Raw genomic sequence first — 26,344 nt, 5'->3', positions numbered from 1 at the left:
TCTTTTTAACTTTCCCCAAAAATAGATGTCTTGTTCTGAGATTATTTTCCAAAACTTTTTGGGATTGAGAGGGGTCCCTTCCACAGGAGTACATTTCAGCCAGATTCTGTGGCTGAAATAGAAGAATATAAGAAGAGGGGGTATATATATATTAATCTGTTCTTTGTGAGAACTCTTGGAACCAACAAAGAATAGAATTGAATAGAATTTGTATTGGCCAAGTGTGATTGGACACACAAGGAATTTGGAAAATATTTGTAGCTCAGGGTTCAAAGGAGGGGTCCTCAATAATAAATAATAATAATGCTCTCTGAGCTTGGTGGTTTTCTTGCAGATGTTTCATGACCCAAAATCAGCTGCCCTAGAAAGGAATGGGATGTGCAGAATGAAATGGGGGAAGAGGAGGGGGAGGATGACTGTGGGGTCCTTGGCGCTTTCTGAGTTTGGTGGTTTTTTTGCAGACATTCCATGACTCAACTAGGTAACATCATCAGTGCTAGTAGGGGTGGGGTTTGCAGAAAGGAGGAGGAGGAGGAGGGAGTGGAGGAGGAGGAGGAGGAGGAGGAGGAGGAGGAGGAGGAGGAGGAGGAGGAGCAGGACTGGGAAATCCTTTTTGCTCTCTGAGCTTAGTTGTTTTCTCGCTGTGTCACTACCCAAACTAGGTACCATCATCAGTGCTAGTCAGTGGCATCACACATCATGAGGTCTGATGATGTTACCTAGTCTGGGTCATGAAAGCTCTGCGAAAAAACCACCAACCTCAGAGAGCCCTGGTTAGCCATGGTCCATGGGATTCCTCTATAAGGAATGGCTGGAGAAGGCAGGGGGTATTTCAAAGTAGGTTTCCGGGGGATCAGGGGATATTATGTTTTCCAGATGGGCTCTTCCAGAAGAGGGAGAGATTCGTACTTTGAATAGGAATATTAATTTTAGCCAAAATTTATGTATGTTTGCTTATGTGCGCATACACGCAACACACACACACATATACACAAGTGGTTTTACAGATTTCTTTCTTTCTCTCTTCTGAGGCTCTGACTGGTATGCATTACTTTGGAGTTTGCAACACTGAGCCACGCTTGCATTGGGAGGACGGTTTGGAATGGTGCCTTGAGCCAAACGCTCTCCATTCTTTCTTCTTTTCAAGCTCAAAATAAAATTAAAAATACATTACCCAAAACATAAACACCCCCAAGAAAAAGTGCAAGTTTTTCCAATCATTGCAAAGGCTAAAAAGAAACAGAGCTGTTTTGTTTTTTTTGTTGTTTTTTCATCGTGATGGTTATTATTCAAGAAGGAATTATTTATTCCAGCTCAGTCTTCCCATCTGCAAATAAGGGGGAAATAAAATCTTGAGGGTTTTTTTTTTCCTTTTCTTTCAAGCTTGCTTTCAAAATGCTTCTAAATGGACGAGAGAACCAGGACCAGGCACCAGGATTGAACTAGGTAGGCAGAATATAAGGGGGCGGGTGAGTGAAATACCTCTTTGCATCACTCGGATGTGTGTTTTGTGAATCCAACACTCAACGGGTGATAACACTGGGCTGACTTTGGGATAGGGGCTTGTAAGTAAGCAGGGTCAGTTTTCTTAGGGCAGAGGTCGGCAACCTTAAACACTCAAAAGAGCCACAAAGCTCCTAACCGGAAGCCCCCTGCTCAATCCTGGAGCCAACAGGAGGTCCTGTTCCCCCCACCATAGAGTATCCTCCTAGCACAGCGTCCCTTTTCCTCTACCTGTCCTAGCTGAAAGCCCCATCAATTGTGGAGCTGACTGATGACAGGGAGCTGCAACAGAGGGATGAAAGAGCCACAGGCGGCTCCGGAGCCACGGGTTGCCGACTCCTGCCTTAAGGCTTAAATGGGAAACTACCAGGAAGTTGTCTATGAAGATTCTCAAACCTCTAGGTGATGGCTGTCCCAAAATTTCCTTTTTCAAGGGAATTCTTACATGTCCCCAAGGTGTTTTTCCAAAAGACAACTGGACTTTCGTGGTTTTTTTTTTTTCCTTGAAAAGCTTTTGCTCATCTAAGAAGCTTCTTCAAGTTTCAAAGACGGCGTCAGAACTGAAGAAGCTTCTTAGACGAGAAGCGAAAGGTTTTTCAAAGGAAAAAAAAAGCCAAGAAAGTCCTGTTGCCTTTTGTGAAAAAACACCTTTGGGACAGGGAAGAACTTCCTTTAAAAATGACCAGGGGAAAAATAATGTCTTGAAGCTTTAGGACTTTTTAGAAGGAAGACAGTTTTTGGTCCTTCCGCTCCAGAATAAAGATTTGATATCTGTAGATGCAAGGGTGAGATTCAGCAGGTTCTGGAGAACCAGTAGTGGAAATTTTGAGGGTTTTTTTTTATTATTTATTTATTTACATTTATATCCCGCCCTTCTCCGAAGACTCAGGGCGGCTTACAATGTGTAAGGCAATAGTCTCATTCTATTTGTATATTTGTATATGCCCCCCCAACAATCTGGGTCCTCATTTTACGTACCTTATAAAGGATGGAAGGCTGAGTCAACCTTGGGCTGGGCTTGAACCTGCAGTTATTGCAGGCTGCTGTGTTTTAATAACAGGCTATCTTACAGCCTGAGCTACCACGGCTTACAGCCTGAGCTGCCTGAGCAGGCTTCTTACAGCCTGAGCTACCACCAGTTCGGAGAACTGGCAAATACCACCTCTGGCTGGCCCCAGAGTGGGGTGGGAATGGAGATTTGGCAATATCCTTCCCCCAGGAGTAGAGTTGGCTTGAGTGGGGTGGGTGGGTTTGGACTAGATGACCTCCAAGGTCCCTTCCAACTCTGTTATTCTATATTCAGTGGAACAGAAGTTGCCTTCGGAAGTCGTGAGAGCTCCATCACCGGAGGCTTTCAAGAAGAGACTGGACTGCCATCTGTCAGAAATGGTGTAGGGTCTCCTGCTTGGGCTGGGGGGGTTGGACTAGATGACCTGCAAGATCCCTCCCAACCCTGTTAATCTGTTAAAATATTCTTAGAATCACATAGTTGGAAGAGGAGGTCTCCTTCCCCAACCCCGTGCCAGGTAAGGAATTCCTCATACCGTTTTTGTCTGTCTAGTCTTTTCCTACCCCTCAAACCTGCCCCCAGCCTGTGTTCCGAGAGTCCTCAGCTGTGTGTTCACCTTAGAGGAAACTTACCTCTTTTGCCACGTTTGAGAACAAGCTCTCTCTTCACCCCCCAGACGAGCTGGCGTACTCACTTTCCACCCTCCCCCAAAGCCCCCAGGACTTCGGTTCACCCATTTAATCCCCACTTTTTACGCACGCCGTCAGGCTTTTCACGCTTGGGATCTTGCAAGGCTCGCCTCTCCCCCACCCCACCCCTTCCACACGCACCCAGCCCAGCCCAGCCCTTTTCTCCCCCATGGCTAATGCTGATGGAAGGCTTCATTCAGGCCCCCAACTCCAGATTGAGACCCATGGCAGGGAACTCCTCTGCCTGGCTCGGCCGGAGCAGGGGACTTTCAAATTGGAAGTGACATCGCTGTCCAGTTGCTCTTCTGTTCTCCTTCTCTGCAGAGCAGACTTCAAAAAAACAACAAGAAGAAAGAAAAAAAAAAACCACCGAGCTGGAGATGTGAATTCAAAGGGTTTTCACACCCACTGGGAAGATGGATCTCCTTCTTGAGTTTAAATCTGCTTAGCTCTGCACAGCGGGTACCTCATTCCCTTCACCTGCATTACGGTGAGGCTAAAACCACAAACATTATCTTCTTGAAACTTGCTTTCCCCCTGACCAGGGTTGCAGGAAATATACCCTTGATTCCCAAAATTTTATTAATCTCCCACAGACTCCTTGAAGGAACCCCAAGATCTGAGACTTCATCAACGGATACTCTGCTGAGAGTTTAAAAAAATTAAATCTGGCAAAGAAAAATTAAATGACGTCCCAGATTACGTTTTCTTTGGCTCTCGGGGGTCTTCAAAAGGCCTTGCCTCCTTCCTGCTCTTCTAGCATCCCTTAGCATGTCTGAATGCCACCTAGGAAATTCACATTTTCATTATAAATGACTAGTAACTCACGGACAGTCCGTGAACCGTAGCTAATTCGCACACCCTCAAGTGCTTATTAAGAGCAATTCAGGCTCACGGCTGCAATCAACGTGTTTACATGTTTATAAACAATGATGTTCAGATTATTCCTTTAATTAAGGAGCCCTTTTCATCCTTTAGAAGAACAAGGCTCTCCTTGGCTTTGCCGCTGGGAAAGGGCCATGGCTTCATAACCGTGCGTGCATGTATTTTGCACGCTGAAAGTTGGAATCCATCACCCATCAAAGCTGCTACGTTACTCAGAGACGTGTCCAAATCACAATATTTTTCTTTGCAAATTTACTTTTTGTTTTGTTTTATCCTACCGGTTTGGTGGCAATTCAGCAAACAGCAAGAAGAAAAAACAAACACTCTAAAAAAAAAACCACTTCAGGACGTGTCAAGGCAAATGTTGACGTCCCTTTCTTACAACACGCATCACCATGTCTGAAGAAAAAATGCCCGTCACAGAATTAGAGTTAAAACAAGAAGCTGGATATTTGTCAACCTGTGGATCTATATGTTGAGCAACTGTTGTAACAAAGGCCCAAGTAGTGAGTACTAAACACAGTTCAGTCCTCAACAAATTTATTTTATTAAAACAGCTGAGAATTAATTCATTCTCAGCTTGGTCCAAAACAAAATTCTTCATAAACAGTCCTTCGGCCTTATCGGCAACCTTTGGTATCTTTGGCAACCTGCCAAAGGCTTTTCTTGGCAAAAACCCCACAAAGTTCAAGAGACGCTGACAAGAAGCATGGAAATCAATGTTGCTTTCCTATAAAGAACCCATTGGCTCATTGCTGCTCTTTTAAGCCTTTATGGAAGTGGCCAATAATCTTCTGGCCTTATTCCCGAGTCGTCCTTTTTCCTTTAGCTGCTCTTGCCTTCTGACAGCTCTTTGCATGCGCACACTACGAATAGGCTCCTCCTGTTCCTCTGCCTCACTACTGTCCGCCCATCCGAGGCTCCAGAATCCGTGCATTGCTCACGGATGGCCCTGGCCCCATCTCTGCCTCTGATGTAGAGCCCTCATCCAGGCCTTCCGCTTACTCCAGGACAGGCCCATGGTCCTCTCCTCCCCAGCCTCCTCACTGTCTGACTCCACTGCCAGCTCCACAGGCTACTGGCGGACCACAACAGCAACATTATTCAGCGAGGTGAATCTTCCTGTGCATTCCTGATTTTTAAGATTCGCGTTGTTGCAAGAACGAAGCAGTCAATTCCCCACCCATGGAGTGGCAGATTTATTTCCGTGAGGTTGTGCAGCAATTGAGTTTGCAAATTGCCATATTGCAAAGAAATGGCTTTTGGACAGCGGCTTGAACATTCTTCTGCCTCAATGATTATTCCTAGGGGGGGAAAAACAACAACCTGCATAATAGGCCAAATTCACAATGCAATTTTTTGCAACTGAACCAGGATAAAATAAATGAGCAGGCATAGTTCTTCAGTTCCTACATTCCTGGGTAGGTCTTCCAGGTGTGAAGAGGTGTTGAACAATAACACGTTTTGTCGTGGGGATTTGCCATTGATAGTTTTTGCCTGTCCCCCTCACCTGAGAGGGAGAGGAACAAGTGTTGCGTAGGATTCTCAGACTCAAAGCCAACCTGGTTAATTGGAGGATCACTTCCTATGTAAACTGTTTGGAGAGGATTATGGGAAAGTCATAAAATCAGGTGCAACTCACTTTATGTGCATTGCTTAATAATAGAAATTGTGAACTATCTCAGAGAGGAGGGGAGGAGAGGAGAGGAGGAGAGGAGGGGAGAAAAAGGGAAGGGAAGGGAAGGGAAGGGAAGGGAAGAGAAGAGAAGAGAAGAGAAGAGAAGAGAAGAGAAGAGAAGAGAAGAGAAGAGAAGAGAAGAGAAGAGAAGAATAGAATAATGGATTGGGAATAGAAATAGGAATAGAAGAACTTCATTGTCTGAATGTACACTAATTGGCATACATTAAAATGAAATTTTGTTGCATACAGTCTCAAAGGGTCTCCACCTCCAATATACCCTGCATAAACATGACAAAATAAATAAATAAATATAAAAATTATGCATATACCCACATATATCATACCCACAAAGTGTACAAGAACAAGGGGAGGGGAGGGGAGGGGAGGGGAGGGAAGAGAAGAGAAGAGAAGAGAAGAGAAGAGAAGAGAAGAGAAGAGAAGAGAAGAGAAGAGAAGAGAAGAGAAGAGAAGAGAAGAAGAACAGAGTTGGAAGGTACCTTGGAGGTCTTCTAGTCCAACCCCCTCCTCAAGCAGGAAACCCTATATTATTTCAGGCAAATGATTGTCCAACATCTGCTTCCAGTGTTGGAGCATTCACAACTTCTGGAGGCAAGTTGTTCCACGGATTAATTGTTCTATCTAGAACTTTCTTCTTAGTTCTAAGTTGCTTCTCTCCTTGATTAGTTTCCATCTGTTGCTTCTAGCTTCTTTCAAAATGCAGTGAGTCAACCAACTCAACTGATGATTTGGGCAGGACGTAGTTTGTTCAGCCAAAGTAAACCCTAATTCAATATTCCGTTCATGACGTGAGAAGAACTCGCTTCATTAGCCAGGTGTTTCTCACAAAAGACTGGGCTAATATTTCGATATTATTTGCTGCAGATTCTTTAGCATTTTTCACATATTTCATCCTTTGGTTTTCTTTGTTCCGAGTCCATCGAAGTGGTATGGAAGCACCAAAACAGGCTGGTATGATGTTTAATCTACATCAAGAAGCCTTCTGAAGAACAGCCGAAAGTGAAAACAGACTTCAAAATGAATTTGAATCTCTGTGCCACTTGGTTTTATCACCAACCTTTGCTGCCTCGTACGCCGATTTTATGTACGTCGTAATGAAGAGCAGATGCCAACAGCTTTCGTTTAAGAACTGGAACGTAGCCACATGTTTCCAGTTACAGCCTTTCAAAACACAGGCGGGATGTGTGCAGGATTTTATGCAAAAGATGAAAACTGTCCACAGCTAAAATTTCTTCCTCTCCCTTCCCAGTATTTTTTTTTTTTTGGAGGGGTGGGTGGGAGAAGGGAGGGAATATGAAATGGACAATAAAGAGTCATTTTGTGCAAACACAAGGATCTGAGTATGTCCTGAAAGATATTCCCAAAAAACCCAAACCCTTTGGTGGTGCCAAATTCAAAATTGACGATAAGGGTTTCCAAAACTTTATCAAAAAGAATCAGATTTCTCCATTCTGCTCCCCAAAATTTAACCTCCCGACAACCTCAGAAGAAAAAACACCCTCGGAAGTGATCTGTGGTGGTGCGATTTCGTCCCATAATTTAATGTTCCAAATGTGTAAGAATGACACTTCCTTCCCATTCATTTCCTCCTGGACAACAGGAGACGTATTGTCAAATAAGGGGAAAGGAGAAAGGGTCATAAATTGTTTATTTCTCTTGGGAATTTGGAGGCCCTGAATCCCTACCTCCCCACCCCACCCCATCGGCCCAGGGAACAAACCAGATGGAGAGATTGTTTTCAGCCCAAATGTAACCACGATTCACCCTCCGACCACTTTCGACAACGATCTTGACTTGCGTTTGCAAAAACACGAGTTACGACAGGCCGTCTCTCCTGACGCAGAGTGTTGAAACACTTCCTTTGGGCCACATCTGACATCTGATGCTACATCATTCCTTAAGTTTCTCTGTTAAGTGGGAGATGATGGCTTATAAACCATGGTTTGGGGTTCGGCACATGGTTCAGCAAAGCCAATCAACTGTGGTTTATGCTGGAAACCATGAAGCTTAGCATACTACGTCAACTCACCCTCAAGTTGGGTTTGAGCAAAAACGGAAGTTTTGAGTCCAAAACTGAATGATTGTAGAGGCAAAAAAAGTGTAAACCCAGCCACTGGCAGTAAACCATGACTGGCAATATAACACCTTGAACAAAACAATCGGTCGTGATTTACTCATTAAATTATAGTTATAGTCAACGGGATACTCTTCCAATAGCTTGGACTTCAATGCCAAAGGTTGAAGTTCAAGCCATGATCTCTGAAAGACGCTACCAGGTCTATCGTAGGATGAGTTTTTTTTAAAAAAACAAGATGGCAGACATGATCACATCATCAAAACCCTGGTTTTGTCCCATTGTGTGTTGTGATACATGTAAAAAGCAGGGGTGAAATCCAGCAGGTTCTGGAGAACCGGTAGCGGAAATTTTGAGCAGTTCGGAAAACCGGCAAATACCACCTCTGGTTGGCCCCAGAGTGGGGTGGGAATGGAGATTTTGCAATAGCCTTCCGCTAGGAGTGGGGAAGGAATGGGGATTTTGAGTATCCTTCCCCTGGAGTGGGGGGGGGGGGAATGGAGATTTAGCAGTATCCTTCCCCTGCCATGCCCACCAAGCCACACCCACAGAACCAGTAGTAAAAAAAAAATTGGATTTCACCACTGATAAAAAGGAAGGAGGCTTCAATCTTATACTCACAGCCCTCACTCTTGACAATTTTTTTTTACCTTCTCACAGGTAACACCTGACACCGGTTGAGGGAAATCTGTGGCTGCCCTTGAAACACAAAGTTGTACAACTTTCAACTTGTATCTGCAAAGAGTGAATTAGGAACCTAAGAAGGACACAACTGGTATGTCATATTGTGTTTTCTAGATAAACGGGGATGCTTTGCGCAATTAAAGCTGGATGTCAGAAAGAGCTACGTTGGAGAACAGGGTGGAATCGCCCAGAGCTCAAAGGCGATGTTATGAATTCCATACATTCCAGCAGAAATTAAAACATTTCTTACGACTTTGGAGACTCTCGTTTGCTACTAGGTACAGTATCTAGAGATCTCAAAGGCTGGGCATTTCCGAGCAGATAGGAGATTTCACCCAAGAGGAAAATCCAAGAAAAGGTCCCACTGCTAGATTTTATAATTTTTTTAAAAGAAAAAGGCAGACTAATCGGAAAGCAGATATTAGGATGAGCAATCGTTGAGTAAAAATCGGAGGCAGGGGATTGGTGCCACTCTGTCTTGGCCAAGCTGGCTGCACTTTAGGAGGGTATATTAAGTTGTTTACAAAGCATGCAGACTTCACAAAAGAGGTCAACGAGGCCATTTGGTTCAATGGTTATCGAGCTCCTCACCTTAAACCTTGGAATTTTATGGCGGTTGGTTGCTCTTAAATTGCACTCTATTATTCCTAGCCCACTTGTCTGGCCCAAGTAGTTTGGAACCTTAGAGGTGTCTTCTAGGTTGTCACCAACTTTGGGGTGGCCTGCAAATCTAGTCAGGTCTCTCACCCACCTCATCCAGATAGATTAATATTCAAACCGACCAGAAGTTATGCAAAAGCTCTTCTAGTATGTTGCAATCATCCATCTGCTAGAACTTGTGGGAATACAAGTGATGTAGAAAAAAGCAGTTAGGGAAAATTGAAATAAATCTATCGTTCTGTCTGTGTGTCTGTCTATTTATCTATCTATCTATCTATCATCTCTCTACCTTAACAGAATAACAGAGTTGGAAGGGACCCTGGAGGTCTTCTAGTCCAACCCCCTGCTCTGGCAAGAAACCCTATCCCATTTCAGAAAATTATTGTCCAATCTCTTCTTAAAACCTTCCAGTATTGAAATTCCCACAACTTTTGGAGGCAACTTGTTCCACAGTTCTAACTGTCAGGAAACTTCTCCTTAGTTCTAGGTTGCTTCTCTCCTTGATTAGTTTCCATTCATTGCTTGTCTGTCTGTCTGTCTGTCTGTATCTATCCATCCATCCATCCATCTATCCATACATCCATCTCCTATCTCTCTCTCATCTCTCTCATCTCTTAATATCTATCTATCTGTCTGTCTGTCTGTCTGTCTATCCATCTATCTCCTATCTCTCTCATCTTATCTCCTCTCTCAATATCTATCTATCTATCTATCTGTCTGTCTGTCTGTCTGTCTGTCCGTCCGTCCGTCCATCCATCCATCTATCTCCTATCTCTCTCATCTATCTCCTCTCTCAATATCTATCTATCTATCTATGTATCTATCTATGTATCTATCCATCTGTCTGTCTGTCTGTCTATCCATCCATCCATCCATCCATCCATCCATCCATCCATCCATCTCCTATCTCTCTCATCTATCTCCTCTCTCAATATCTATCTATTTATCTATCTATGAAATTTATATGGCCAGATTGCCCTCAATAATGAAATTCAGTGATAGACTTTGGCCCAGCCACTGTCTCTCTCAGTCATTCCTACTTGGGACAATCGTATGGAAGAGGAATGGTGTATTCCGCCGTCAACTTTTAGAGGACAAGAGAGGGGCGCATATAATACATATAAATATCAAGATTTCATTTGGCACCTCACTGGCTTGACCAAACCATAAACATGGGAAGAAAAATTTCTCACGGCAGATTTGCTGCCCAAACAGTTCCTCCCCCTGCACAATACACACACACCCTAAGAACAAGGTGAGCTCCCTTGATGAAGAAGACCATTCTTCTTAATTTCATGGATTGGTTCACGAGGAGGAGCGTGAAATAAAAATCCGCACTGCCCTGTTTGGCCTCCTCCTTTTCTCCCTCTTGTCCCAAATAAGAATCTCCCATCTTGTCAAATTAAAGCTTCAATCTCATCTGGGGGTGGGGGTGGCGTTTGATCTATTCATGCCGCAGTCACCATCTCTTTAATGGGAGAGACTCTCGAGCAAAAAAAAACAACACCACCACTTTTAAAAAGATCAAATCATTCCCTGAAAACAGAAGGAGGGGTGGGGGAACCCTCCTCCCCTCCTTTTCACACTTGTCCAAAAGAATAGAAGTTGCAATAGAGTTTCAAATACTCTTTGACAGATGGGGGAGACAAATGGGGGTGGGGGGGTGGAGGGGTGGGTTTAAAATCTCCCGGAGTCACAGCCATGGTCAGCCTTGAGAAACACACATCTCTATTTTGATGTTGACCTCAAAAGGGAAGTTAAGTCAACAAAGGGGTCAAAGGCCAGGAAACGTTTTGCAAGCCAAGAGGGAGCTGGGCAGGAGGTAAACGTTGCTTTGAACTTGGGGACAGATGCAACATGCAGCCCTCGGTTGACGGGAAAATCTTCCTGGCACCACAAATCTTTGCTCAAAAAAAAAAAAAAAAAAAAAGGAAGAAGAAGAAGCAAAGTTGGAGCCACCAAATTAATCGTCTCTTGGTAGTGTGGGGTGGGAGAGAAATTTGGAGAGAGAAATGATACGCTCCAATATGGTTTCTCTCGGCTCCACATTACCCATCCCATGTTCCTGCTGAGCTCTCTTGATTTTTCGAAGCCTGAGCACTAGACACACAAGATGACCGAGAAGGAGACGGGGTCACCGGAGAAGGTCCTCCAGAAGTAGACCCTATTTTTGTTTCATGTTCTTTGGGCAATTCGGACCTCTTGGGATGCTTTGTCCTACTATTGAATCAAATCAAACCAAACTTCACCTCTAGGGAAGAGAAGTCAGATCTCATGGCCCTCCTTCATCCTGGCTTTTCTTCTTTGGTGTAGACGTCTTTCCAGTGGTGGGATTCAGCCGGTTCGCACCACTTCGGGAGAACCGGTTGTTAACTTTCTGAGCAGTTTGGCAAACTGGTCATTGAAAGAAATCATTAGGGTAGAGAACCGGTTGTTAAATTACTTGTTCCAAAATCTTTGAAAATGTGCAACCTTCCCAAGCTGGTTTCAAAAAAGCCAAGTCGATGAGGGAAGCCGAATTTGCTTTAACAGCCATGTGATTCACATATTAACCACTGCAGTGATTAACTTAACGACCTTGGCTAAAAAAACCCTGACTCAGTTAACAGCTATCTTGTAGTTGTAAGTCAAGGACTACCTGGACATAGGAGCCAACCTACGGGTTTGACTGATGGTTCGATGTGTTATATGAACTTTGAAAATTGTATGTCTAGAGTAAAGCAGGATTAGTAGATCACGGGTATGCACAGTGTTCAAACTCAACATTGATCATGTTCCATGCAAAACAATGTTAACGCATCACCCTTAAGTGCTCTCCAAGGTCCTGACAATGTCTAAGAAATGAAGTAAAGTTTCCCTTTTGATATAGGTCAACAGTTGGCAAGACTTCGCTGGCAAGCGTCAGACGTGACAACTTGGACTGTCAACCAGGGATGACATGACGTTCCACACAATGATCCAATTAGAATAGCTAATATCACAAGCCGATCTTGTACTTACTATATCGGTGACCCAAGATGAACCAGCACTTGCATAGAAAGACGCTTCCGTTCTTCCCCTGACAGTACTATTAGACCAGATAGCAGCAGTGCCAAACCAACCACTTCAAATGGTTTAATCATCAAGAGATTGACGTCCACCAACACTTGGAAGACAGAACAGAGCTACACCCTCACTCCCCAAAGCCTGAAGCAAGAAGAATTCAAGATAACGGCTCCTGAAAAAAATGCTCCAACTCCTGGTTTTCACCCCCTTGCTACTCTCAAGTAGCAACCCAGACCAGATCTGTGCAGCGGGACATCCATGACCACCTGACACGCATGCAGAGTGTGTTTACACCTGTGCCAAGTCCCTGGGGTCTGACTGATTAGCAAACCCGAGCACTGTCATTGCTAAATTATAGTTTAGGTCTTAGTAGAGGGTGCAACTCCAGTCAATTGTGGTTTGTTCAATAGAACGTGGTCAAACCTATCATGAGTTAAGGCCAGGAGTAAACCCAAAGCTGGTCTGGTTTGGCTCCTTTGAGTCTTGTAATTTCCTTATATTATTATTTTTTTCTTACTGCCTCTCTGAATTTTGCCGAGTTGGACAATAATTTTTAGAAGAATAACCTGTCAGATATCAACATCTGTTCCTCCCATTCTCCTATTCTCCAAAGCAACTGAAGGCAGAACCAGAAGCAAGGGATGGAAACTAATCGAGGAGAGAAGCAACCTAGAACTAAGGAGAAATTTCCTGGCAGTGAGAGCAATTAATCAGTGGAACAACTTGCCTCCAGAAATTGTGAACGCTCCAACACTGGAAGTTTTTAAGAAGAGATTCGACACCTATTTGTCTGAAACGATATAAGGTTTCCTGCTTGAGCAGAGGATTGGACTAGAAGACCCCCAAGGTCCCTTCCAACTCTGTTATTCTGTTAAGATAGATAATAGATAGATGATGGATAGATGATAGATGATTAGATAGATGATTAGATGATAGATAGATAGATAGATAGATAGATAGATAGATAGATAGATAGATAGATAGGAAGGAAGGAAGGAAGGAAGGAAGGAAGGAAGGAAGGAAGGAAGGAAGGAAGGAAGGAAGGAAGGATGCAAGCAAGCTAGGACAGCTAGATAAATGGACTAGATAGGAAGGAAGGAAGGAAGGAAGGAAGGAAGGAAGGAAGGAAGGAAGGAAGGAAGGAAGGATGCAAGCAAGCTAGGACAGATAGATAAATGGACTAGATAGATAGATAGATAGATAGATAGATAGATAGATAGATAGATAGATAGATAGATAGATAGATAGGAAGGAAGGAAGGAAGGAAGGAAGGAAGGAAGGAAGGAAGGAAGGAAGGAAGGAAGCAACCTAGGACAGGTAGTTAAATGGACTAGATAGATAGGAAGGAAGGAAGGAAGGAAGGAAGGAAGGAAGGAAGGAAGGAAGGAAGGAAGCAACCTAGGACAGGTAGTTAAATGGACTAGATAGATAGGAAGGAAGGAAGGAAGGAAGGAAGGAAGGAAGGAAGGAAGGAAGGAAGGAAGGAAGCATACAAGCAAGCAAGCTAGGACAGGTAGTTAAATGGAATAGATAGATAGATAGATAGATAGATAGATAGATAGATAGATAGATTTTAATTTTCCCTAGCTGCTTTTTGCTGCATTGCAAAAAGGAGGTTGGACTAGAAGACCTCCAAGGTCCCTTCCAACTCTGCCATTATGCTGTGTCATTCTGTTTTTCTGCTCACCCTTTTCGTTTAACGAAAGAGGCTGCCAAACCATTGACCTTGCAAGGACAGAAATCCAGTGGAAAGCCAATTTCCACCCACCTTCCCCCGCCACACACACACACACCCCATGCATGATTTTCTGCATTCCTTCCATTTAGAAAACCGACTAAATAAATAAGCTTCTACCAATAGCGATTTAAAATTCCTGGGAAATGAAAACGTTCCACGGAAGATAATGAAAAGCGGGCATTTAGTGACAGTTTCATGTTTGCCTGTTTAAATATTAATAACCCTCTTCATAAAATTGGCTGTTTGCTCATTCCGAAGCGGTAATAGTGGCGCTTATGAAAGGTCATATTTTCCCCAGCGCTTTTTCATTATGTCACTTCCTCGGAGCGCAGCACAATTTGTTTAGCCCAATGCCAGAGTTTATGTGTAGTGCATGCCTGGCTGTGTTTTTATGGGAAAGAACAGCCAAGTTTAATAATAATTTGGTGCCACCCCAAATTTTGTCCTTCTTCTGGGGACAGAGATTAAGCACAATGCATTTTACCAAGAAAAGCTGCTTGGCGGTTAAAATAAATAATAATTTTGCAACGATTCATCCTTAATTGTTTTTTCTGTGTTTCTCTACTTCAGGGTCACCGTTGCTTTAAACCAGGAGGGAGATTGCAGAGAAATTAATTCATTTATTAGCTTTCTTCTAAACTTCTTCCTTAAAATGATTATTAGACTTATAACTTCATACCAGAAAGAAAATAATGCCTAATGTATCAAGGGGAAAAAACAGAAAACAAGACTGTCAAAAAAAATAATAATACCTTGGATAATTTCCTCCAAAGTCTAAGAACTCACTTGATTCTTTCAGATCGTGCTAAAAATCTATATCTCTCTCCCATATTTTGCCCCCTTTATCTCTTAGGATACCCACAGTTCACATTACTCCAACAATATCAAAATGCCGAGCTAACTTTGAAGTTGCTATTTAGGGCATCTCAAATTATTTCAAGGCCACAGGAATCCTCAAATGTTATGGAGCCTGCGTATACACACACACAAACACACAGATCAGACTCCTGAATCAAACCACAGTCAAAAGTCATATTTCCATCAGGAAAAAAGCGGCCCTCCCACAAGGATGTACTGGAAGTGGTTCACCTTACGATCTATTGTAAAAAAATAAAAATAAAAATAAATAAATTGAAATCCGTGATTCCAAACACAGCAGGAATGTTATTTTCTAGACGATTGTCCTTTATTAATAATTCAGGTCAGCCCTGCCACATCACACGAAGATCAAAAATACTATTACAGATGGTGAAAAAAACATTTCCTTCCTTTAGTTCTATGGGCAGCACCCAAACACAAGTCACTAACAAAGACCTTCCGTCGTGAGCTGAAGACCTATTTGTTTACTCGCGCGGGACTGGCTTCGTAATTTTTAAATTTTATAATTTTATAAGTTTTAGAGAGTTTAATTTTAATGGCATATTGTTTTAAATTTTAGCCGATATATAATAAGTTTTTTAATCTTTGTTTTATTTGTATATTGTCTATTTTTACTATGGCTGTGAACCGCCCTGAGTCCTTCAGGAGAAGGGCGGTATAAAAATCTAAATAATAATAATAATAATAATAATAATAATAATAATAATAATAATAATAATAATAATAATAATAATAATAATAATAATAATAATAATAATAATAATAATGAAACTCAGAATAGAACAGAATAGAAAGAGAAAGAGAAAGAGAAAGAGAAAAGAATGGGAATGGGAAGGGAAGGGAAGAGAAGAGAAGAGAAGAGAAGAGAAGAGAAGAGAAGAGAAGAGAAGAGAAGAGAAGAGAAGAGAAGAGAAGAGAAGAGGAAATAGAATAGAATAGAATAGGATAGAATGGAATGGAATGGAATGGAATGGAATGGAATGGAATGGAATGGAATGGAAGAGAAGAGAAGAGAAGAGAAGAGAAGAGAAGAGAAGAGAAGAGAAGAGAAGAGAAGAGAAGAGAAGAGGAAGAGGAAATGGAATGGAATGGAATAGAATGGAATAGAATAGAATAGAATAGAATAGAATAGAATAGAATAGAATAACAGAGTTGGAAGGGATCTTGGAGGTCTTCTAGTCCAACCCCCTGCTCAAGCAGGAAACCCTATACCTGTGATGGTGAATCTATGGCAAACATGCCACAGGTGGCACGCAGAGCCCTCTCTGTGGGCACATGCGCCGTCGCCAGCTGCTCAGCTGATCTTCGTGAGTGCTGGAGTGCCGGAAAATGGTTTGAAAAACGTCCAAAAAACAGACCATTTGGGGGCCTTTTTCTGGGCCATTTTCTAGCCGTTTCCAGGCTGCTTTTGGCCCCAAAAACCCAAGCCTCAGAACAGCCTGAAAAACAGCCCTGAAAAAACAGGCATGCCTCAGGTTTCTGGTGCTCCGCCCACGTAAAAACCAGCTGGCTGGTGCGCATGCACAAGCCACGAACCCAAAGACCAGATGCGCAAGCTGGCCAGCTGGTCTTCGGGTTTTTGGTGCTCTGGCTTTAAAATATGACCTACTGAAAGACACTAGTCAAGTTTAACCATCCCATTAACCCACGGTTTGTGAAAAAGTCACAGGAGGTGAATTCCTCTATTGCAGCCAAATACAGGTCTATTTCAAGCAGTGGTGAAATCCATTTTTTTTTTACCACCGGTTCTGTAGGTGTGGCTTAATAGGCATGGGGTGGCTTGGTGGGCATGGCAGAGGAAGGATACTGCAAAATCTCCATTCCCATCCCACTCCAGGGGAAGGATACTGCAAAATCTCCATTTCCTCCCCACTCCTGGGGGAAGAATACTACAAAATCTCCATTCCCACCCACTCAAGGGAAAGGATACTGTAAAATCTCCATTCGCACCCCACTCCAGGGGAAGGATACTGCAAAATCTCCATTCCCACCCCACTCCAGGGGAAGGATACTGCAAAATCTCCATTTCCTCCCCACTCCTGGGGGAAGAATACTACAAAATCTCCATTCCCACCCACTCAAGGGAAAGGATACTGTAAAATCTCCATTCGCACCCCACTCCAGGGGAAGGATACTGCAAAATCTCCATTCCCACCCCACTCTGGGGCCAGCCAGAGGTGGCATTTGCCAGTTCTCCGAACTACTCAGAATTTCTGCAACCGGTTCTCCAGAACCTGCTCGGTTTCAGCCCCGATTTAAAGTCTATTTGCTGTGAAAATCAAACTTGCTGATGAAATTATGATGGGGAGTGGGGAGACCTCGTTTCTTTTATTTTAATTGTGCCTCGGTTGAATCGGTCAGGGCACAAAACAGATACAGGAACAGGCCAGGAAAGCTAAAGAAAGCATCAATCTGTGCTCCCACACAACAAACCACAATGGCAATCAGCAAACTAACAACAAGCCATGCTTTCATACAGTTTACTGTCCCTAAAACAACACACCGAGCCAAAAAACAGCAAAACCTCGCGAGGGCTTAGCATTTTGCAGAACCAGACCACTCAAATCCTGCCTGTTGGACTGAAGAGTCAAGGAATTGAATGCCAGTATACTGGTAGAAGGGACAACAGAGAAAGTTAAGGTTTACAATATTAGAAATGTTGTAAATGCACAAGCAGAAAATCTTATACCGTTCCGGACAAATGGTTGTCCAATCTCTTCTTAAAGACTTCCAGTGTTGGAGCACCCACAACTTCTGGTGGCAAGCTGTTCCACTGTTTAACTGTTCTCCCTGCCAGGAAATGTCTCCTCAGTTCTAGGTTGCTTCCCTCCTCGATTTAGTTTCCATCCATTTGAGTTTTCCACCGGAAAAACGGGCACCCTTCCTGCCTGCCAGGCATCTCGTACCCGTGCATTGGCATTCAGCAGGCATCCAACAAGAAAGTTGGCCTTCAATCTGTTGAACAACTCCATCTCGGCTGATTGTAGTCCTTTCCAAAACAACTTTCTTTGCTTCCAGAGGCTCAGCTGAGCCTCAGTTCCTGGGGCCATTCCCCCCCACCCCCCCACCCCCTCAGCCCTCCTCTCTCTCTTCCATCCCATCCTGGGCTCTGCAAAACACATCCAGAAGTCGCAGTTCGCTTGTCTTCTTCTCACAGTCTCTGATCAGGCTCTTTCCTGCAGCTTTCCTCCTGGCCGGGAGCCAAGGCTGGAAAACGCAGCTGCTCTGGAGGCCACGCACAAGCCAGGATTCCCTTTGGGCTGCATTGCACACCACGGGATATCCCCCCACCCTCTTTCCCTCCCCGGCCCTCCCGGCCCCGTTGGATTTTTCAAAACCTGGCAACGTCTCTCCCTCTCTTTCTCTCTCTCTCTCCATTGAGATCCTGGCTTGGAGACCAGCTTCAAACAAGCAAACAGTGAGCATTTTTTTAAAAAGGGAAAAAAACGATTGAAAAAGGACGGAACCCTTCACATTTTCTCCCTCCCGAGGGAAATCAGGTTTTTGTTTGGTTTTGTGTGTTTTTTTTGCCAAGGGATTCTGCAAAAAAGCCAACAGAGTTCTAGGCAGCATGAACAGAGAGGTAGAATCAAGATCATGTGAAGGGTTAATCCCACTTTATAATGCCACCCTTGGAATCCGGCATCCAGTTTTGGTCCCCACGATGTAAAAAAGATGTTGAGACTCTAGAGAGAGTGCAGAGAAGAGCAACAAAGATGATTAGGGGACTGGAGGCTAAAACATAAGAGGAACAGTTGCAGGAACTAGGTATGTCTAGTTTAATGAAAAGAAGGACCAAGGGAGACTCTAGAAAGAGTGCAGAGAAGAGCAACAGAGATGATTAGGGGACTGGAGTGTAAAACATAGGAAGAACAGTTGCAGGAACCTGGTATGTCTAATTTGATGAAAAGGAGGACTAGAGGTGACATGACGGCAGTGTTCCAATATCTCAGGGGTTGCCACAAAGAAGAGAGAGTCAAGCTATTCTCCAAAGCATCTGAGGGTAGAACAAGAAGCAATGGGTGGAAACTGATGAAGGAAAGAAGCAACTTAGAACTAAGGAGAAATTTCCTGACAATTAGAATAATTAATTAGTGGAACAACTTGCCTCCAGAAACTGTGAATGCTCCAACACTGTAAGTTTTTAAGAAAATGTTGGATAACCATTTGTCTGAAGTGGTGTAGGGTTTCCTGCCCAAGCAGGGGGTTGGACTAGAAGACCTCCAAGGTCCCTTCTAACTCTGTTATTCTATTCTATTCCAAACTTGCCGGTTTGGAAACTTGGCTGCAAATCCAAAGGGAAGAAGGGATCCTTTACTCTGCAGATAAGACAGGGAGCAGCAGGAACTTAAAGAGTGTGGACAAATGCAGATTTGGGGGGATGCAGAGGATGGGAGTTGGATTAAATTCCCTCTTTGGGACCAACCAGGTTCGTCTGCTGGGGTGTGCAGGAAAGAGGTGGCTTGGCCTATCTAGAAATACAGGTAGTCCTCGACATACGACCACAATTGAGCCCAAAATGTCTGTCCCTAAGGGAGACATTTGTGCAGCCGAGTTGGCCCCATCAGGCGACTTTTCTTACCAGGCTTGTTAAGTGAATCCCTGTGGCTGAACAATTAGTCACCTGGTCGTTAAATGAATCCAGCTTCCCCCTTGCCTTTGCTCGTCGCCAAAGGAGAGCATGCGATTCCGGGACACTGCGACCGTCGTAAGTGCGAGTCAGTTGTCAAGCATCCGAATGTAAATCACGGCAACCGTGGGGACGCAGCAATGGTCATAAGTGTGAAAAATGGTCGCTTTTGGGGGGGCCATCGTAATTTTGAATGGTCACTAAATGAACTGTTGTAAGTCGAGGACTACTTGCAAGAGGTTTTCAGATTGGGGGAAGGGCAAAACTACAAATGAAATGAATGAATGAATGGGACCAGAAAAAGATCCCCAGATTTTCTCTCTCCCTCCCTCTCTTTCTGTCTCCCCCTTACTCTCTTTGTCTCTCTCAGAGAGAGAGGGAGGGAGGAGGGAGGGAGAGACAGAGAGAGCAGGAAAGAAGAAGAAGAAGAAGAAGAAGAAGAAGAAGAAGAAGAAGAAGAAGAAGAAGAAGAAGAAGAAGAAGAAGAAGAAGAAGAAGAAGAAGAAGAAGAAGAGGAGGAGAAGGAGGAGGAGAAGAAGAAGGAAGAAGAAGAAGAAGAAGAAGAAGAAGAAGAAGAAGAAGAAGAAGAAGAAGAAGAAGAAGAAGAAGAAGAAGAAGAAGAAGAGAGGGAGGAGGAGGAGGAGAGACAGAGAGCAGGAAAGAAGAAGAAGAAGAAGAAGAAGAAGAAGAAGAAGAAGAAGAAGAAGAAGAAGAAGAAGAAGAAGAAGAAGAAGAAGAAGAAGAAGAAGAGAGGGAGGGAGGGAGGGAGAGACAGAGAGAGCAGGAAAGAAGAAGAAGAAGAAGAAGAAGAAGAAGAAGAAGAAGAAGAAGAAGAAGAAGAAGAAGAAGAAGAAGAAGAAGAGAGGAGGAGGAGGAGAGACAGAGAGAGCAGGAAAGAAGAAGAAGAAGAAGAAGAAGAAGAAGAAGAAGAAGAAGAAGAAGAAGAAGAAGAAGAAGAAGAAGAAGAAGAAGAAGAAGAAGAAGAAGAAGAAGAAGAAGAAGAGAGGAGGAGGAGGAGAGACAGAGAGAGCAGGAAAGAAGAAGAAGAAGAAGAAGAAGAAGAAGAAGAAGAAGAAGAAGAAGAAGAAGAAGAAGAAGAAGAAGAAGAAGAAGAAGAAGAAGAAGAAGAAGAAGAGAGAGAGAGGGAGGGAGTAGCACTGCCTTCAGCAGGCACTTGGGGGCGGGGAGAGATTAGCAGAGGATAATGTTTCTTGCCATGCTGTGAATAGCTTGAGCTGCTCATGTCTGTTTGTTGTGTTGCTGTGAAAAATGCAAAGCCAGCCCTTTTCCTCCCTTTCAGCTACTCAGCTGGTGACCCAGGAATTTAAAGTCCAGATGGTTAAAATGAGGAAGGGGAAAGGGAAGGAGGAGGGCGAGGAGGAGAAAAAGAAGAGGAGGAGGAGGAGGAGGAGGAGGAGGAGGAGGAGGAGGAGGAGGAGGAGGAGGAGGAGGAGGAGGAGGAGGAGGAGGAGGAGGAGGAGGAGGAGATAAAGAGGAGGAGAGGGAAGAAGAAGGAGGAGGAGGAGGAGGAGGAGGAGAAGGAGGAGGAGGAGAAGATAAAGAGGAGGAGGAGAGGGAAGAAGAAAGGAGGAGGAGGAGGAGGAGGAGAAGGAGGAGGAGGAGGAGGAGGAGAAGAAGGGAAGGAAGGAAGGAAGGAAGGAAGGAAGGAAGGAAGGAAGGAAGGAAGGAAGGAAAGAAAGAAAGACTTAGTTTGAAGTGCAGTGCACAATCATTAGGGTGGTAGACTAGGATGAGAAACATCAGGCGGAAGTCCCCACCCAATCCCCCATTTCTTAAAAAAAAAACCAAAAAAAACGGTGCTGGCTCTTGCATATTCAATCTTAGCATTGCGCAACATGTGAATTCAGGCCTCCTGGTTTATTTGTCAGACAGCCTCCGCTGAGCCCATCCCCACCACCCCACCCCTCCCTCTCTCAGTCCAAAAAACAAAACAAAAAAGAAAGAAACCCAAGGAAAAATAAAACTGGGATTTGTACATGATTCCTTTGTTAGTTAATTAGTTCTTTAGCTGGTCCCAAGCTTGCCTGGTGACTACATGGAGATGGGAAGCTGAAGGTCTTCCAGGGACAAGTTTCAGCGCCTTCCTTTCCATTTGCAAGTCAATGAAAGGCGGAACTGAGCCCTCAGGAAGAAGACAGGAAATGGGACATTTGAGAGAGAGAGAGAAAAAAAACTTGCATAAACAAACTCAGGTTCTCCCTGCCCCAGAAACGCAAAGAGCAAAGGATCAATCAGAATAGAGCTGGAAGGGACCTTGGAGGTCTTCTAGTCCAACCCCCGGCTCAAGCAAGAGACTCTATACAATTTGAGAATAAGTGGCTGTCCGCCCCGGTCTCTTCTTAAAAACTTCCAGTGATGAAGCCCCCAGCAACCAAGAGTTTTCTAACTCACCACCAGCTCCTTCAAGCCTGTGGAAAAACCAGTCATAAGCCACATGTTCCGTCCCCTTGTAACTTTGTACAATCACTAAACAAACTGTTGTAAGTCAAGAGCTACCTGTCTCAAAGGTGCTTTTTCTTTCTTTTTTTTTTAAAAAGGGCAACTGGACTTTCTGGTTTTTCTTTGAAGATGTTTTGAAGACTGGTTTTGCTTCTCATCCAAGGAGTTTCTTCAGCTCTGAGCTGGGCCCATCATCAGGAGGCAGTAAGTTCTAGTGCTGCTTTAAGCTATGAAAGGCCATGGAAGAGCAGAGTTGAAGAAGCGTCTTGGGTGAGAAGCGAAACGTCTTCAGAGAAAAACCAGAAAGTCCAATTGTCTCTTGAAAAAGCACCTTTGGGACAACCAGGACCTGGAGGACTGAGAACTTCCATAGACATCAAGAGCAACCTGGATATCAAGCATTCAATTTAAAGTTGCTAGTTACCAAGGCAGAATTCCATTGCCCGTCTTATATATTGGAAAATGCCAAGCTTGATTTTTCTTGCTTCCGGAATTGATAGCATTTTATTTTAAAAAAACAACAACCACCACACCTTGATTTGAAGTTTGCCCCTCAAAAGTTCCATGGGATGGGCTAAAAGCGAAGCCGGAGGTGAGGGGGTGGGGAATTACAAGAACATGCAAAGGGCCTCTGGTGGCTCAACAGACTAATGCAGTCTGTTATTAACAGCAGCTGCTTGCAACTACTGCAGGTTCAAGTCCCACCAGGCCCAAGGTTGACTCAGCCTTCCATCCTTTATAAGGTAGGTAAAATGAGGACCCAGATTGTTGGGAGGGCAATAAGTTGACTTTGTATATAATATACAAATGGATGAAGACTATTGCTTGACATAGTGTAAGCCGCCCTGAGTCTTCGGAGAGGGGTGGGATATAAATGCAAATTTTTAAAAAAACATTCTTTCTTTTTCCAAAGAAAGGACAACTCAACAGCGTTGAGGATTCTTCTTCCATCTGGATCTGCTTTACTTCAGTCCACAAAATCTGGCTGGACTTGCTTTTCCCAAGGAAATATGTGTGGTGGTGGTGGTGGTGTTTTTAAAAAAGAAGTAGAAGCCAGAACCTTCAGACTTCACCAAAGCTTCTGCCCTAATCAAGTTGGAGAGTCTTGAGGAGACAACTCAACTCAAGGTCTAACTCTGCATAAATTAGCACCATGGTGCGGACTAAGGGTGGGGAGGGGTCCCGTCCCCCCCTCTCCATTTTTTAAAAAACAGACCAATTTGAAGAGGGCCTCCTGAAGGTGGACACAGCCTGGCTCTCAAATCTGTCACTCATCTTCCCTTTCATACCCCCTGTCAAGCTCATTTCTAAACCAAACTGAGATCAGCCACTCTCCTCCTGGAAAAGTGGAGCCCCGCCCATCGGAGACCAGGCTGAGGTCACAATTTGGGGGGGGGGGGGGTGAGTTTTTGCTTCCTTGTGGTAGGATGTCACCAAACACAACATAGACAGCTCCAGTTCCTGTAAAACCTTTTCAATTCCTTTTAACAAAACCAGGGCTCAACAGCGGATGTGGGGATAAAGAGAAGAGTCTCAGTGTCTCTCTCTCTCTTTCTTTCTCTCTCTCCCCACCACTGCAATGGGCAAGGCCCTTGACCTCAAAGAGGCAGATGGGCCTTGGGGTTAAGTTCAACTTGCTGGACTGCATAAACCTTTTCTCCCAAAAACGGAAGGAACTAAAAACCACTTTCTTTCCACAGACCAACCATGACAACAACCAAACGCATATTTTCTCCAGAACTGGGGGAAGGAGGGGGGTGGGGGGTGGTCTCCCCAAACTCTCCCTCCAGGCGAAGGGGTCCAGAGCAAAAGAGAACCAAGCAAGGCGAGTGTCCCTCATTTTCCAGGACATTTCTCAATGCCTCCACCTTCCGATGACAATCATCATAATCACTGGAGCACCACTTGAACACTATCAGCATTGACAAAATCCCCGTCAGTCAATTGCAAGTGGCAGCTTTACTGGGAACAGCTTGTACTTTGCAAGGAGACTTTTACAACCCTCAAACAACACCTGCCCATCCCAAGTCCCTGGGAAGGGCTGGATGGGTGGGTGGATAAAAATGCCAGCTCCAGTCTGAACATCTGTCTGATTGTGCAACAACCAACCACAATAATAATAATAATAATAATATTGGCATTGACAAAAATCCCCGTCAGTCAATTGCAAAAGGGAGCTTGACATCCTGCTACAAGAGCTTTACTACCATCCAGCAACAACATCTGCCCAGCCCAGCTCCTTGGAAAAGATTGGATGGGTGGATAAAAATGCCAATGCCAGTCTGAATATCTGGCTGAGAGGGCAGAGGAATCCTGACAATGACAACCTGGCCAGTCAATTGCCAGAGGCAGCTTGACTTGCTGCAGCTTACAGGAGGCTTTTAAGAGGATCGAATAACATCTGTCCATCCCAGCTCCTTGGGAAAGACTGGATAGAATAAAAACATGCCAATTCCATCCTGAACATCTGGCTGACTCTGCAACCACCCATAGTCAGAGTAACTTTTTTTCTTCTTCTACGGTCTCCCTGAGCCTCTTTTTCCAAGCTAACCCCCAGCCCAGGGACGAATGCAAACCCTCCCACGCAATCCGGAGCCCACCGAGCACTTAATTCCCTTTCGTTTTTCTGATAAAGTATCCGAGCGAATCAAACTCCTCCTCCTCCTCTCCTCCTCCTCCTCCTCCCAAACTCGCCTCGAATTTAAAGACACGGGTTTTTGTTTTGTTTTGTTGCTTCCACGCGCAACAGCAAAACCTCTTGCGTGGAAACCTGGCGGAAAAAGAGGAAGGGGGCGAGATTCGCGTGCAATTGTAGCCTCGCATTTACATAGCCAAAAACCAGGCCTTTGAAAGGGGGCGGGGGCAGGAGGTGGGGCAAAGATAGATAGATAGATAGATAGATAGATAGATAGATAGATAGATAGATAGATAGATAGATAGATAGATAGATAGATAGATAGATAGATAGATAAGTAAGTAACTAAGAAAGGAAGGAAGGAAGGAAGGAAGGAAGGAAGGAAGGAAGGAAGGAAGGAAGGAAGGAAGGAGCAAAGAAGATGAGAAGGAAAAAAGGAAGGTGGAAGAAAGGGAAGCAAGGAAGAGAAAGATAGCAGATAGATAAATGGACCGATAAAGATCTAAAGATAGATAGATAGATAGATAGATAGATAGATAGATAGATAGATAGATAGATAATTTTCGCCCTCCATTTCCTTTGTAAAAAAACACGGCGATTTTCAAACAACTGGCAGAGCGGATCGGTCGCGATTCACATGCATTTCTCTCTCTCTCTCTCTCTCTCTCTTTTTTTTTTTTTTTAATGATTCCGACTGAAGTGCGCGGCGCGTCTACTCAGAGGAGTAAATCCCCCTTGAATCGATGCCCCCAACTGCGGCCGGGCCGAGGTCAGCAGAAAGCGCAGCCGGGGAAAGCGAAGAAGGGCTCCGTGAAATCTCCTTTTAACCGTTTCTCCCCGGCTGCTTACATGGCCCCCATCCGTCACAAACACACACACACCGGAGTCGGCGTCCCCCCGCCCTCCCCAGCCCCCCAACCAACCTTTTATCTGCTAAAGACGGCCGAAGGACAATTGTCGCTCGGAAAACTCGCCGATGTCGGCTAACGCTCCGCGTTCCCTTTGCCCTGCGCGACTTTCCCCAGACACATACGACCCAAAGCCAAAGACGCCCACTTAGTCTTCTTTTACAGACCCCTCGCCAAGAAACGGAGGACCCGGAGAAAGAATTTCAACCGAAGACGAAGAAAAGAGCTCGGAGGGGGGGGAGAGAGAGAAAAAGCATCGGCGAACCGATTATTTGAACACGGCTCGATTTACTCCCGGATTTACACAATGGACATTTAGGGTTCTAGATCCGGAGAAAACTTCATCGAATTATCTTAAGGGGTCCAGAACTTCCATGATTTACAATCCCACAGGAGAGTAAAAAAAATAATAATCTAGGTTTAATCCACCAACGTTAAAAAAGGGAGAGAGAGACGGCACGCCCGAATCTTAGAAAAACCGACAGAGATTTCTCCTTGAAAATGAATGTTTCTTTTTTTAAAAAAATCAAAGGAACTTAACTAGGGAAGGAAGGAAGGATCCGATTTTTTGTGTGTCTAGGCAAATAGGTATTTCTAATACATCCAAAAGTGCGTCCGCTTATGGGCTACGCGAGAGAGGGAGAGAAAACAGAGAGACGTTGCCCTCCAGCCGGAGAAAAATATATAAATATATATATAATATTTTCAATTTACCTTCGGAGCTTTTCGTGGCTCTGAGTCTGTCGGGATGGTTCCTTTCGCGGTCCGAACGTTTTGGGGCAAATTGTGGCAGTCAAAAGGTGAACGAGCCGGAGGGATTCCAGGAGCCGCAACAGGAGTTTTTGC

The 26,344-nt window shown here is 44.2% G+C and overlaps 1 long non-coding RNA gene across 1 annotated transcript in view; it reads right to left on the bottom strand.

The window, feature by feature from the left end:
* LOC131183928 (uncharacterized) overlaps nucleotides 1-26,344 on the bottom strand; it is an 88,231-nt gene extending 61,887 nt beyond the window's left edge. Inside the window, exon 1 of the long non-coding RNA XR_009151875.1 lies at nucleotides 26,213-26,344. This is a non-coding gene — a long non-coding RNA (uncharacterized LOC131183928). The remainder of the gene's footprint in view (nucleotides 1-26,212) is intronic.

The sequence above is a fragment of the Ahaetulla prasina genome, chromosome 11, assembly GCF_028640845.1.
Source record: "Ahaetulla prasina isolate Xishuangbanna chromosome 11, ASM2864084v1, whole genome shotgun sequence".
Taxonomy (NCBI): domain Eukaryota; kingdom Metazoa; phylum Chordata; class Lepidosauria; order Squamata; family Colubridae; genus Ahaetulla; species Ahaetulla prasina.
The sequence above is the reverse complement of the archived record's forward strand: the minus strand, read 5'-3'. Positions and strand labels throughout refer to the sequence as shown.